A 15,550-nucleotide genomic window follows, 5' to 3' on the forward strand; every position below is an offset into this window, starting at 1 on the left:
TGCGTCTCCGGCCCGCCCAGGACGAAAAGCCCATTTTCTGTCATGATTTTTTGTCATAGAAGTAGGAGCCCACCACATCTATGATGATACCGGGTTTTGTCACAATTATCGTCATAGAAGTGTCATATGTATGACAGAAAAAAATTTCGTTCGGCCCAAAATGTCACGGATGTGTCTTTTTTTGTAATGACGGCGGCGTCCGCAGTCACCGACGCGTCGTGTCCCCAGTGAAACGCCAAGCACTCCCGCATCATCATTCTCTCCTCCCATGCACCCTCGATGACGTGGGAGGCACCAGCGCATCGGCGTCGACCCGGGGCGAGGACCCATCGACGGCGGACAGTAGGTCTTTTTTTCCTATTTTTTCATTGCAATTTGTATGAAAAAAATCCTTCCTTGCCTAAATAATACGGTGTACATCTTAATGATTATTCGTGTACATTTTTTCACATTGAAATTTTTTGCACATTTATTCATGCATGACACATAGCCATGCCACTGTTGATGAATTGACTATATCCGCGTTGATGTCGTGGGATGTTGGCATTGATCTGACACCTTGTTTGAAGGTGTATTGATGGAGCAAGAAACCGGATATGCCGGTGATGATTTCGGTAGCGAGAATGGATCCTCCTCATTGAATGCAAAAGAACCTCCCGGAGACAGCTATATGAGTCAGGATGAATCGTATAGTGGTAATGTGAGTGTCGTGAACATTGACCAAAAATTCTCGAATACAAACTAGTGCATTGACACTTACATGTCTTTCTTAATTTGTACATGCACATGCAAATGATGACTGTGAGGAATATGATATAGATGAACACTGAAAGTGCGAGAGAAAAATGTAGGGCAATGATTGACATAAAAATTGCATTACAACTTACATGTTTTACTTTAAATGTGCACAAATAAATGCCGATGGTGAAAATGAGCGGAATACTTTAGATGATGACAGTGATGAGAGCGAGGTCGACGCATCTTATGATGGGAATGCGAGCCAAGTAAGTTTTTTAAATTATTTATCGTAACTAACATTACAACAACAGCCTGACATACATGGTTATATGTCTTATTTTGCGGGGAGTGTTGGTGGTCCTATCAGGAATGAAGAGCACGTCGACGATGTTAAGTTTGACCTTAACATCGGCTATGATGAATATCAGCAAGACTCAATCGATAGGCATTGGCAAGTGATGTCCAGGACGTTCAGGTCAGAAGGGGAGGCGTACATGTTCTACAACCAGTACACGAAAGAATGTGGGTTCACTAGTAGAAAAGGGGGCAATGGTCCAGGCCGGGTCAGCCCATTAGTCCTGGTTCAATCTAGAACCGGGACCAATGGGGGCATTGGACCCGGTTCGTGAGCCCAGGGGGCCGTCCGGGCCACGTGGGCCATTGGTCCCGGTTGATCAGGACCTTTTGGTCCCGGTTGGTGGGACGAACCGGGACCAATGGGCCTGGCTCCTGGCCCACCACCATTGGTCCCGGTTGGTGGCCTGAACCGGGACCAAAGGCTCCCCTTTAGTCCCGGTTTATTCCACGAACCGGGACCAATAGTGTTGCCTATATATACCCTCGCCCGCGAGCAGAGCACTGCAGTGCTTTGTTTTTCTGGGCCGGAGAGGTGAGGGGTTTGTGGTGCTCTAGCTCACCTCCTATGCACATGAGGTGTTCGATGAAATGCCCGAGCCACACTAGTTAAGCTTTCTCCTCTCGAAGCTCGACCTCAAAGCTCCATTTTCCTCGAGATTTGTCTAGATTTAGCGGTCCGTCACGCCCCACCCCCGTCTTCACCGCCGTCGATCACCCGCGCCGATCTCATCACCGACACCACCGTGGTGAGCCTCTTGTTCTTATCTTCTTTCTGAAAGGAAAAATATTGTTACTTGTATGTTTAGATAGATACTTGTATCAATTTCTTACTCTTATTATTGCATCTTATATAGTGCGATGGTTTTGGTATCCGCCTCCGTCGGCCCTCGTCCTGTCTATGATTCGGATGTGGTATATACATTAATATTTATAACTATTGGTTCATTTATTGTTTATGAAAATTATGCGGACAAACATGACATAGATTTTATTTATCTAGGATGTATGTGAACCTGAAATTCCAACCGACCCTATCATCAAGAGGTTAAATTTAGTTGAAGAAGAAAACAATTTCTTGAAGGAAAAAATAAAAAAATCAAGGAGGAGAAGATGATATTGGAGTTGCATGTTGCGGATGTCGTCGATGATCACAAGATCAAGATGGATGCAATGTGCTTGAAGATTAGAAAGATTAGAAAATATGCCATTCATACCGAGGCTTGGTATCATTATGCCGTTGGATCAATTGTTACCTTGGTTGCGATTATGATCGCCTTTGTTTTCGCATTAAAATGTTTTACATAGTTTCCATGTATGGTTTAATTAATTAGATGCTCTGGAGAGCTATATGTTGTTAGATGAGAACTATGTATGTACTTTGCTTTTAATGTGATGATGAACTTCTATTAATTTGGACACTTAATTATATATAATGCACGCAGATGAACCGGCAATGGATGTACGGTGACAGACACACCTCCGAGTACATTAAGGGCGTGCATGAGTTTCTCGATGCGGCTGAGGCAAACAAGCAGAATGGTTTTATGTGTTGTCCATGCCCTGATTGTGGGAATACGAAGTCTTACTCTGAGCGGAAAATCCTTCACACCCACCTGCTTTACAAGGGTTTTATGCCACACTATAATTTTTGGACGAGGCACGGAGAAATAGGGGTTATGATGGAAGACGACGAAGAAGAAGCGTATGATGACAACTACGTGCCCCCTGAATACTGTGATGCTGCAATGGGGGGAGCTGGTGAAGATCAAGAGGAACCAGACGATGTGCCCAATGATGCTGCAACGGGTGAAGGTGCTAAAGATCAAGAGGAACCAGACGATGTGCCCGATGATGATGATCTCCGCCAGGTCATTGTCGATGCAAGGACGCAGTGCGAAAGTCAAAAGGAGAAGCTAAAGTTCGATCGCATGTTAGAGGATCACAAAAAAGGGTTGTACCCCAATTGCGAAGATGGAAACACAAAGCTCGGTACCGTACTGGAATTGCTGCAGTGGAAGGCAGAGAATGCTGTGCCTGACAAAGGATTTGAGAAGCTACTGAAAATATTGAAAAGAAGCTTCCAAAGGATAACGAATTGCCCAATAGTACATACGCAGCAAAGAAGGTCGTATGCCCTCTAGGATTGGAGGTGGAGAAGATACATGCATGCCCTAATGACTGCATCCTATACCGCGATGCATACAAGGATCTGAATGCATGCCCCGTATGCGGTGCATTGCGGTATAAGATCAGACGAGATGACCCTGGTGATGTTCATGGTGAGCCCCACAGGAAGAGGGTTCCTGCGAAGGTGATGTGGTATGCTCCTATAATACCACGGTTGAAACGTCTGTTTAGAAACGGAAAGCATGCCAAGTCGATGCGATGGCACAGTGAGGACCGTAAGAAAGACGGGAAGTTGAGAGCACCCGCTGACGGGTCGCAGTGGAGAAAAATTGTGAGAAAGTACTGGGATGAGTTTGCAAAGGACCCAAGGAACGTATGGTTTGCTTTAAGCGTAGATGGCATTAATCCTTTCGGGGAGCGGAGCAGCAATCACAGCACCTGGCCGGTCACTCTATGTATGTATAACCTTCCTCCTTGGATGTGCATGAAGCGGAAGTTCATTATGATGCCAATTCTCATCCAAGGCCCTAAGCAACCCGGCAACGACATTGATGTGTACCTAAGGCCATTAGTTGAAGAACTTTTACAGTTGTGGAATGGAAACGGTGTACGTCATGGGATGAGCACGGACAGGAGGAATTTAACCTAAAGGCGTTGCTGTTCGTGACCATCAACGATTGGCCCGCTCTCAGTAACCTTTCAGGATAGACAAACAAAGGATACCACGCATGCACACACTGTTTAGATGACACTGAAAGTATATACCTGGACAAATGCAAGAAGAATATGTACCTGGGCCATCGTTGATTTCTTCCGACCAACCATCAATGTCGAAAGAAAGGCAATCATTTCAAAGGCGAGGCAGATCACCGAAAGAAGCCCGCCATGCGTACCGGTGATCACGTACTTGCTATGGTCAATGATTTACACGTAATCTTTGGAAAGGTTCCCGGCGTAGTAGCTGTTCCGAATGACGCTGAGCGACATGCACCCATGTGGAAGAAGAAATCTATATTTTGGGACCTACCCTACTGGAAAGACCTAGAGGTCCGCTCTTCAATCGACGTGATGCACGTGACTAAGAACCTTTGCGTGACCCTGCTAGGCTTCTTGGGCGTGTATGGAAAGACAAAAGATACACCTGAGGCACGGGAGGACCTGCAATGTTTGCACGAAAAAGACGGCATGCCTCAGAAGCAGTATGAAGGTCCTGCCAGCTACGCTCTTACGAAAGATGAGAAAGAAATCTTCTTTGAATGCATGCTCAGTATGAAGGTCCCGACTGGCTTCTCGTCGAATATAAAGGGAATAATAAATATCCCAGAGAAAAAGTTTCATAACCTAAAGTCTCATGACTGCCACGTGATTATGACGCAACTGCTTCCGGTTGCATGGAGGGGGCTTCTACCGGAAAACGTCCGATTAGCCATTGTGAAGCTATGTGCATTTCTCAATGCAATCTCTCAGAAGGTGATCGATCCAGAAATGGTACCAATGCTAAGGAGTGATGTGGCGCAATGTCTTGTCAGTTTCGAGCTGGTGTTCCCACCATCCTTCTTCAATATCATGACGCATGTCCAAGTTCATCTAGTTGACGAGATTGTCGTTCTGGGGCCTGTATTTCCACACAATATGTTCCCTTTGAGAGGTTCATGGGAGTCCTAAAGAAATATGTCCGTAACCGCGCTAGGCCAGAAGGAAGCATCTCCATGGGCCATCAAACAGAGGATGTCATCGGGTTTTGTGTTGACTTCATTCCTGGCCTTAAGAAGATAGGTCTCCCTAAATCGCGGTATGAGGGGAGACTGACTGGAAAAGGCACGCTAGGAGCAGACTCAATAATATGCAGGGACGGGCATTCTTGGTCTCAAGCACACTACACAGTTCTACAGAACTCTACCTTGGTGACCCCGTATGTCGATGAACACAAGAACAGTCTGCGCTCCAAACACACGGAGCAGTGCGACGACTCGATTACATGTGAACACATTAGGACTTTCAGCAGTTGGTTGGAAGCACGTCTCAGAGGTGACAACACTGTTTGTGATGAGTTGTACTTGTTGTCCAGGGGACCATCTTTGACTGTATTGATTTACAAAGGATACGAGATAAATGGGAATACATTTTACACGATTGACCAAGATCAAAAGAGCACCAACCAAAACAGTGGTGTCCGCTTTGATGCAACAACCGAGAAGGGAAAGGACACATATTATGGTTACATAGTGGACATATGGGAACTTGACTACGGACAAGATTTTAAGGTCCCTTTGTTTAAGTGCAAATGGGTCAATCTGTCAGGAGGCGGGGTACATGTAGACCCACAGTACAGAATGACAACAGTCGATCTGAAAAATCTTGGGTACACTGACGAACCGTTCGTCCTAGCCAATGATGTGGCACAGGTTATCTATGTGAAGGACATGTCTACCAGACCGAGAAAAAGAAAAGATAAGGAAACGAATACATCATACGATGAGTCAAAGCTCCACATAGTTCTTTCAGGAAAAAGGGACATCCTGAGAGTGGAGGGCAAGACAGACATGTCTGAAGATTATGAAAGGTTTCATGAAATTCCTCCCTTCAATGTCAAGGCTGACCCAAGCATCCTGATAAACGATGAAGATTATCCATGGTTACGGCGCAATAAGAAAATGACACAAGCGAAGAAAAAGTGAAGACTTTCTCCCACAACTATTATGATGATACCATGCCAAATTTGTAACAGACGAGTATGCTATGCCAACTTTTTCGGAGTTCATTTGAAAACTATGAATTTAGGTCGAATTTTCTCTATAGGTGCATCTATGTTCAAATTTTAACTATTCAAATTTGAAAACTAATGGCACTAACAGAAAGTTTATATTTTTTCTAAAACTAATGGCACTAACATAATGTTTATAATTTTGCTGACCTAAAAGCAAAAAGAATTAAAAAATAAAGCAAGAAACAAAATAAAATAAATAAAGCAACAAAGAAAACAAAAAAAGTAAAAAAGTGTTTTCAAATTTGAAAACTAATGGCACTAACAGAAAGTTTATAATTTTTCTAAAACTAAAAGCTAAAAGAATTAAAAAATAAAGCAAGAAACAAAAGAAAATAAATAATGCAGAAAGCAAAACAAAAAAACTGGAAAAAATTTAAATATAGCAACAATAAGTATTTAGTTCTAAGTAGAAACAAAAAAAAACAAAAAAACAAAAAAAGTGCCACCTACTAGGCCCCCACAGCGTGAATACGACTAGAAACCCTACCATGGGCCAGGATTCAGGACCGCGGGAGGCCCAGTAGGCCCACAGGCACAGATTGCAGTGTTAGGCCCGAAAGCCTGCTTTAGAGAGGAGCTCGAGAGGGATGGCGCACTGCACCTTATAAACAGGTGCGCCTCCCTCTCAACTAGCGAGGTGGGACTAAATATTTGAGTTCGGGGTAGCACAGGCCATTGGTCCCGGTTGTTGTCTCCAACCGGGGCTAAAGGGGGGCATTCGTCCCAGTTGGTGCTACGACCCGGGAGTAATGCCACCCTTTAGTCCCGGTTGGTGCCACCAACCGGGACCAAAGGCCACCGCTTCCCGCCCTTTGGGCTGCTGAAAAGGGACCTTTGGTCCCGGTTGGTGGCAAAAACCGGGACTAAAGGGGGGCATTAGGGCCTGGGTATATAAGTAGCACTTAGGAAAATTTGACGAACTCATCGCCAGTTGTGAAGGAAATATGCCCTAGAGGCAATAATAAAGTTATTATTTATTTCCTTATATCATGATAAATGTTTATTATTCATGCTAGAATTGTATTCACCGGAAACATAATACATGTGTGAGTACATAGACAAACAAAGTGTCACTAGTGTGCCTCTACTTGACTAGCTCGTTAATCAAAGATGGTTGTGTTTCCTAACCATGAACAAGTAGTTGTTATTTGATTAACGAGATCACATCATTAAGTGAATGATCTGATTGACATGACCCATTCCCCTAGCTTAGCACCCGATCGTTTAGTATGTTGTTATTGCTTTCTTCATGACTTATACATGTTCCTATGACTATGAGATTATGCAAATCCCGTTTGCCGGAGGAACACTTTGTGTGCTACCAAACGTCACAACGTAACTGGGTGATTATAAAGAAGCTCTACAGGTGTCTTCCAAGGTACATGTTGGGTTAGCGTATTTCGATATTAGGATTTGTCACTCCGATTGTCGGAGAGGTATCTCTGGGCCCTCTCGGTAATGCACATCACTTAAGCCTTGCAAGCACTGCAACCAATGAGTTAGTTGCGGGATGATGTATTACAGAACGAGTAAAGAGACTTGCCGGTAACGAGATTGAACTAGGTATTTGGAATACCGACGATCGAATCTCGGGCAAGTAACATACCGATGACAAAGGGAACAATGTATGTTGTTATGCGGTCTGACCGATAAAGATCTTCGTAGAATATGTAGGAGCCAATATGAGCATCCAGGTTCCGCTATTGGTTATTGACCGGAGACATGTCTCGGTCATGTCTACATTGTTCTCGAACCCGTAGGGTCCGCACGCTTAAGGTTACAATGACAGTTATATTATGAGTTTATGCATTTTGATGTACCGAAGTTTTTTCGGAGTCCCGGATGTGATCATGGACATGACGAGGAGTCTCGAAATGGTCGATACATAAAGATTGATATATTGGAAGCCTATGTTTGGATACCGGAAGTGTTCCGGGTGAAATCGGGAATTTACCGGAGTACCGGGAGGTTACCGGAACCCCCCGGGAGCTAAATGGGCCATGATGGGCCTTAGTGGAAAAGAGAAGAGGCAGCCCTACATGGGCCGCGCGCCCCTCCCCTCCCTTTGTCCGAATAGGACAAGGAGAGGGGGCCGGCCCCTCTCTCTCTTTTCCCCCCTCCGCGAATCCTATTCCAACTAGGATTGGGGGGGATCCTACTCCCAGAGGGAGTAGGACTCTCCTGGCGCGCCCACCTTGGTCGGCTGCCTCCCCCCCCCTCTAGTCCTTTATATATGGAGGCAGGGGCACCCCAGAGACACACAAGTTGATCCACGTGATCTATTCCTTAGCCGTGTGCGGCGCCCCCAGCCACCATAGTCCTCGATAATATTGTAGCGGTGCTTAGGAGAAGCCCTGCAGCAGTAGTACATCAAGATCGTCACCACGCCGTCGTGCTGACGGAACTCTTCCCCGACACTTTACTGGATCGGAGTCCGAGGATCGTCATCGAGCTGAACGTGTGCTAGAACTCGGAGGTGCCGTAGTTTCGGTGCTTGATCGGTCGGATCATGGAGACGTACGACTACATCAACCAAACGCTTCCGTTGTCAATCTACTAGGTATGTAGATCATACTCCCCTTCTCGTTGCTATGCATCACCATGATCTTGCGTGTGTGTAGGAAATTTTTGAAATTACTATGAAACCTAACAGTGGTATCAGAGCCTAGGTTTTATATGTTGATGTTATATGCACGAGTAGAACACAAGTGAGTTGTGGGCGATATAAGTCATACTGCTTACCAGCATGTCATACATTGGTTCGGCGGTATTGTTGGACGAAGCGGCCCGAACCGACATTACGCGTACACTTACGCGAGACCGGTTCTCCCGACGTGCTTTGCACATAGGTGGCTTGCGGGTGACAGTTTCTCCAACTCTAGTTGAATCGAGTGTGGCTATGCCCGATCCTTGCGAAGGTTAAAACAGCACCAACTTGACAAACTATCGTTGTGGTTTTGATGCGTAGGTAAGATTGGTTCTTCCTTAAGCCCGTAGCAGCCACGTAAAACTTGCAACAACAAAGTAGAGGACGTCTAACTTGTTTTTGCAGGGCATGCTGTGATGTGATATGGTCAAGACATGATGCTAAATTTTATTGTATGAGATGGTCATGTTTTGTAACCGAGTTATCGGCAACTGGCGGGAGCCATATGGTTGTCGCTTTATTGTATGCAATGCAATCACGCTGTAATGCTTTACTAAACGGTAGCGATAGTCGTGGAAGCACAAGCTCGGCGAGACGACAATGATGCTACGATGGAGATCAAGGTGTCGCGCCGGTGACGATGGTGATCACGACGGTGCTTCGGAGATGGAGATCACAAGCACAAGATGATGATGGCCATATCATATCACTTATATTTGATTGCATGTGATGTTTATCTTTTATGCATCTTATCTTGCTTTGATTGATGGTAGCATTATAAGATGATCTCTCACTAAATTATCAAGTAGTGTTCTCCCTGATTATGCACCATTGCGAAAGTTCTTCGTGCTGAGACACCACGTGATGATCGGGTGTGATAGGCTCTACGTTCAAATACAACGGGTGCAAAACAGTTGCGCATGCGGAATACTCAGGTTAAACTTGACGAGCCAAGCATATACAGATATGGCCTCGCAACATGGAGACCGAAAGGTCGAGCGTGAATCATATAGTAGATATGATCAACATAAAGATGCTCACCAATGAAACTACTCCATCTCACGTGATGATCGGACATGGTTTAGTTGATTTGGATCACGTAATCACTTAGAGGATTAGAGGGATGTCTATCTAAGTGGGAGTTCTTTAAGTAAATTAATTGAACTTAAATTTACCATGAAACTTAGTACCTGATTAGTATCTTGCTTGTTTATGTTTGATTGTAGATAAATGGCTCGTGTTGTTGTTCCGTTGAATTTTAATGCGTTCCTTGAGAAAGCAAAGTTGAAAGATGATGGTAGCAATTACATGGACTGGGTCCGTAACTTGAGGATTATCCTCATTGCTGCACAGAAGAATTACGTCCTGGAAGCACCGCTGGGTGCCAGGCCTGCTGCAGGAGCAACGCCGGATGTTATGAACGTCTGGCAGAGCAAAGCTAATGACTACTCAATAGTTCAGTGTGCCATGCTTTAAGGCTTAGAATCGGGACTTCAACGACGTTTTGAACGTCATGGAGCATATGAGATGTTCCAGGAGTTGAAGTTAATATTTCAAGAAAATGCCCGGATTGAGAGATACGAAGTCTCCAATAAGTTCTATAGCTGCAAGATGGAGGAGAACAGTTCTGTCAGTGAGCATATACTCAAAATGTCTGGGTATAATAATCACTTGATTCAATTGGGAGTTAATCTTCCAGATGATTGCGTCATTGACAGAATTCTCCAATCACTGCCACCAAGCTACAAGAGCTTCCTGATGAACTATAATATGCAAGGGATGAATAAGACTATTCCCGAGCTCTTCGCAATGCTGAAAGCTGCGGAGGTAGAAATCAAGAAGGAGCATCAAGTGTTGATGGTCAACAAGACCACTAGTTTCAAGAAAAAGGGCAAAGGGAAGAAGAAGGGGAACTTCAAAAAGAACGGCAAGCAAGTTGCTACTCAAGAGAAGAAACCCAAACCTGGACCTAAGCCTGAAACTGAGTGCTTCTATTGCAAGCAGACTGGTCACTGGAAGCGGAACTGCCCCAAGTATTTGGCGGATAAGAAGGATGGCAAGGTGAACAAAGGTATATGTGATATACATGTTATTGATGTGTACCTTACAAATGCTCGCAGTAGCACCTGGGTATTTGATACTGGTTCTGTTGCTAATATTTGCAACTCGAAACAGGGACTACGGATTAAGCGAAGATTGGCTAAGGACGAGGTGACGATGCGCGTGGGAAACGGTTCCAAAGTCGATGTGATCGCAGTCGGCACGCTACCTCTACATCTACCTTCGGGATTAATATTAGACCTAAATAATTGTTATTTGGTGCCAGCGTTAAGCATGAACATTATATCTGGATCTTGTTTGATGCGAGACAGTTATTCATTTAAATCAGAGAATAATGGTTGTTCTATTTATATGAGTAATATCTTTTATGGTCATGCACCCTTGAAGAGTGGTCTATTCTTGTTGAATCTCGATAGTAGTAACACACATATTCATAATGTTGAAGCCAAAAGATGCAGAGTTGATAATGATAGTGCAACATATTTGTGGCACTGCCGTTTAGGTCATATCGGTGTAAAGCGCATGAAGAAACTCCATACTGATGGACTTTTGGAACCACTTGATTATGAATCACTTGGTACTTGCGAACCGTGCCTCATGGGCAAGATGACCAAAACACCGTTCTCTGGTACTATGGAGAGAGCAACAGATTTGTTGGAAATCATACAAACAGATGTATGTGGCCCGATGAATATTGAGGCTCGTGGCGGATATCGTTATTTTCTCACCTTCACAGATGACTTAAGTAGATATGGGTATATCTACTTAATGAAACATAAGTCTGAAACATTTGAAAAGTTCAAAGAATTTCAGAGTGAAGTTGAAAATCATCGTAACAAGAAAATAAAGTTTCTACGATCTGATCGTGGAGGAGAATATTTGAGTTACGAGTTTGGTATACATTTGAAAAATTGTGGAATAGTTTCGCAACTCACGCCACCTGGAACACCACAGCGTAATGGTGTGTCTGAACGCCGTAATCGTACTTTACTAGATATGGTGCGATCTATGATGTCTCTTACTGATTTACCACTATCGTTTTTGGGGATACGCTCTAGAGACGGCCGCATTCACGTTAAATAGGGCACCATCAAAATCCGTTGAGACGACGCCTTATGAACTGTGGTTTGGCAAGAAACCAAAGTTGTCGTTTCTGAAAGTTTGGGGCTGCGATGCTTATGTGAAAAAGCTTCAACCTGATAAGCTCGAACCCAAATCGGAGAAATGTGTCTTCATAGGATATCCAAAGGAGACTATTGGAAAGTAGTACATCACAGAAAACTGTTTCTGCGACACCTACACCAGTTAGTGAGGAAGCTAATGATAATGATCATGAAACTTTAGAACAAGATACTACTGAACCTCATAGATCAACCAGAGTAAGATCCGCGCCAGAGTGGTACGGTAATCCTGTTCTAGAAGTCATGCTACTAGATCATGATGAACCTACGAAGTATGAAGAAGCGATGGTGAGCCCAGATTCCGCAAAGTGACTTGAAGCCATGAAATCTGAGATGGGATCCATGTATGAGAACAAAGTATGGACTTTGGTTGACTTGCCCGATGATCGGCAAGCAATTGAGAATAAATGGATCTTCAAGAAGAAGACTGACGCTGACGGTAATATTACTGTCTACAAAGATCAACTTGTCGCAAAAGGTTTTTGGCAAGTTCAAGGGATTGACTACGATGAGACCTTCTCACCCGTAGCGATGCTTAAGTCTGTCCGAATCATCTTAGCAATTTCCGCATTTTATGATTATGAAATTTCGCAGATGGATGTCAAAACTGCATTCCTGAATGGATTTCTGGAAGAAGAGTTGTATATGATGCAACCAGAAGGTTTTGTCGATCCAAAGGGAGCTAACAAAGTGTGCAAGCTCCAGCGATCCATTTATGGACTGGTGCAAGCCTCTCGGAGTTGGAATAAACGTTTTGATAGTGTGATCAAAGAGTTTGGTTTTATACAGACTTTTGGAGAAGCCTGTATTTACAAGAAAGTGAGTGGGAGCTCTGTAGCATTTCTGATATTATATGTGGATGACATATTACTAATTGGAAATGATGTAGAATTTCTGGATAGCATAAAGGGATACTTAAATAAGAGTTTTTCAATGAAAGACCTCGGTGAAGCTGCTTACATATTAGGCATTAAGATCTATAGAGATAGATCAAGACGCTTAATTGGACTTTCACAAACCACATACCTTGACAAAGTTTTGAAGAAGTTCAAAATGGATCAAGCAAAGAAAGGGTTCTTGCCTGTGTTACAAGGTGTGAAGTTGAGTAAGACTCAATGCCCGACCACTGCAGAAGATAGAGAGAATATGAAAGATGTTCCCTATGCATCAGCCATAGGATCTATCATGTATGCAATGCTGTGTACCAGACCTGATGTGTGCCTTGCTATAAGTCTAGAAGGGAGGTACCAAAGTAATCCAGGAGTGGATCACTGGACAGCGGTCAAGAACATCCTGAAATACCTGAAAAGGACTAAGGATATGTTTCTCATATATGGAGGTGACAAAGAGCTCATCGTAAAAGGTTACGTTGATGCAAGCTTTGACACTGATCCGGATGATTCTAAATCGCAAACCGGATATGTGTTTACATTAAATGGTGGAGCTGTCAGTTGGTGCAGTTCTAAACAAAGCGTTGTAGCGGGATCTACATGTGAAGCGGAGTACATAGCTGCTTCGGAAGCAACAAATGAAGGAGTCTGGATGAAGGAGTTCATATTCGATCTAGGTGTCATACCTAGTGCATCGGGTCCAATGAAAATCTTTTTTGACAATACTGGTGCAATTGCCTTGGCAAAGGAATCCAGATTTCACAAGAAAACCAAGCACATCAAGGGACGCTTCAATTCCATCCGGGATCTTGTCCAGGTGGGAGACATAGAGATTTGCAAGATACATACGGATCTGAATATTGCAGACCCGTTGACTAAGCCTCTTCCACGAGCAAAACATGATCAGCACCAAGGCTCCATGGGTGTTAGAATCATTACTGTGTAATCTAGATTATTGACTCTAGTGCAAGTGGGAGACTGAAGGAAATATGCCCTAGAGGCAATAATAAAGTTATTATTTATTTCCTTATATCATGATGAATGTTTATTATTCATGCTAGAATTGTATTAACCGGAAACATAATACATGTGTGAGTACATAGACAAACAAAGTGTCACTAGTGTGCCTCTACTTGACTAGCTCGTTAATCAAAGATGGTTGTGTTTCCTAACCATGAACAAGTAGTTGTTATTTGATTAACGAGATCACATCATTAAGTGAATGATCTGATTGACATGATCCATTCCCCTAGCTTAGCACCCGATCGTTTAGTATGTTGCTATTGCTTTCTTCATGACTTATACATGTTCCTATGAATATGAGATTATGCAACTCCCGTTTGCCAGAGGAACACTTTGTGTGCTACCAAACGTCACAACGTAACTAGGTGATTATAAAGGAGCTCTACAGGTGTCTCCAAAGGTACATGTTGGATTGGCGTATTTCGAGATTAGGATTTGTCACTCCGATTGTCGGAGAGGTATCTCTGGGCCCTCTCGGTAATGCACATCACTTAAGCCTTGCAAGCACTGCAACCATTGAGTTAGTTGCGAGATGATGTATTACAGAACGAGTAAAGAGACTTGCCGGTAACGAGATTGAACTAGGTATTTGGAATACCGACGATCGAATCTCGAGCAAGTAACATACCGATGACAAAGGGAACAACGTATGTTGTTATGGGGTCTTGCCGATAAAGATCTTCGTAGAATATGTAGGAGCCAATATGAGCATCCAGGTTCCGCTATTGGTTATTGACCGGAGACATGTCTCGGTCATGTCTACATTGTTCTCGAACCCGTAGGGTCCGCACGCTTAAGGTTACGATGACAGTTATATTATGAGTTTATGCATTTTGATGTACCGAAGTTTTTTCGGAGTCCCGGATGTGATCACGGACATGACGAGGAGTCTCAAAATGGTCGAGATATAAAGATTGATATATTGGAAGCCTATGTTTGGATACCGAAAGTGTTCCGGGTGAAATCGGGATTTTACCGGAGTACCGGGAGGTTACTGGAACCCCCCGGGAGCTAAATGGGCCATGATGGGCCTTAGTGGAAAAGAGAAGAGGCAGCCCTACATGGGCCGCGCGCCCCTCCCCTCCCTTGGTCCGAATAGGACAAGGAGAGGGGGTCGGCCCCTCTCTCTCTTTTCCCCCCTCCGCGAATCCTATTCCAACTAGGATTGGGGGGGGAATCCTACTCCCAGAGGGAGTAGGACTCTCCTGGCGCGCCCACCTTGGCCGGCCGCCTCCCCACCTCTAGTCCTTTATATACGGAGGCAGGGGCACCCCAGAGACACACAAGTTGATCCACGTGATCTATTCCTTAGCCGTGTGCGGCGCCCCCAGCCACCATAGTCCTCGATAATATTGTAGCGGTGCTTAGGCGAAGCCCTGCAGCAGTAGTACATCAAGATCGTCACCACGCCGTCGTGCTGACGGAACTCTTCCCCGACACTTTGCTGGATCGGAGTCTGGGGATCATCATCGAGCTGAACCTGTTCTAGAACTCGGAGGTGCCGTAGTTTCGGTGCTTGATCGGTCGGATCGTGGAGACGTACGACTACATCAACCAAATGCTTCCGTTGTCAATCTACTAGGTATGTAGATCATACTCCCCTTCTCGTTGCTATGCATCACCATGATCTTGCGTGTGCGTAGGAAATTTTTGAAATTACTATGAAACCTAACAAGTTGCCCCCGGCCCGCCCGACGACGCCGAGCTCATCGACGCCGCCAGGCTGCCCAGATCGACGCCGTCCGCTGCCCCGACGCCG

The sequence above is a fragment of the Triticum aestivum genome, chromosome 7A (genome assembly GCF_018294505.1).
Source record: "Triticum aestivum cultivar Chinese Spring chromosome 7A, IWGSC CS RefSeq v2.1, whole genome shotgun sequence".
Classification (NCBI taxonomy): domain Eukaryota; kingdom Viridiplantae; phylum Streptophyta; class Magnoliopsida; order Poales; family Poaceae; genus Triticum; species Triticum aestivum.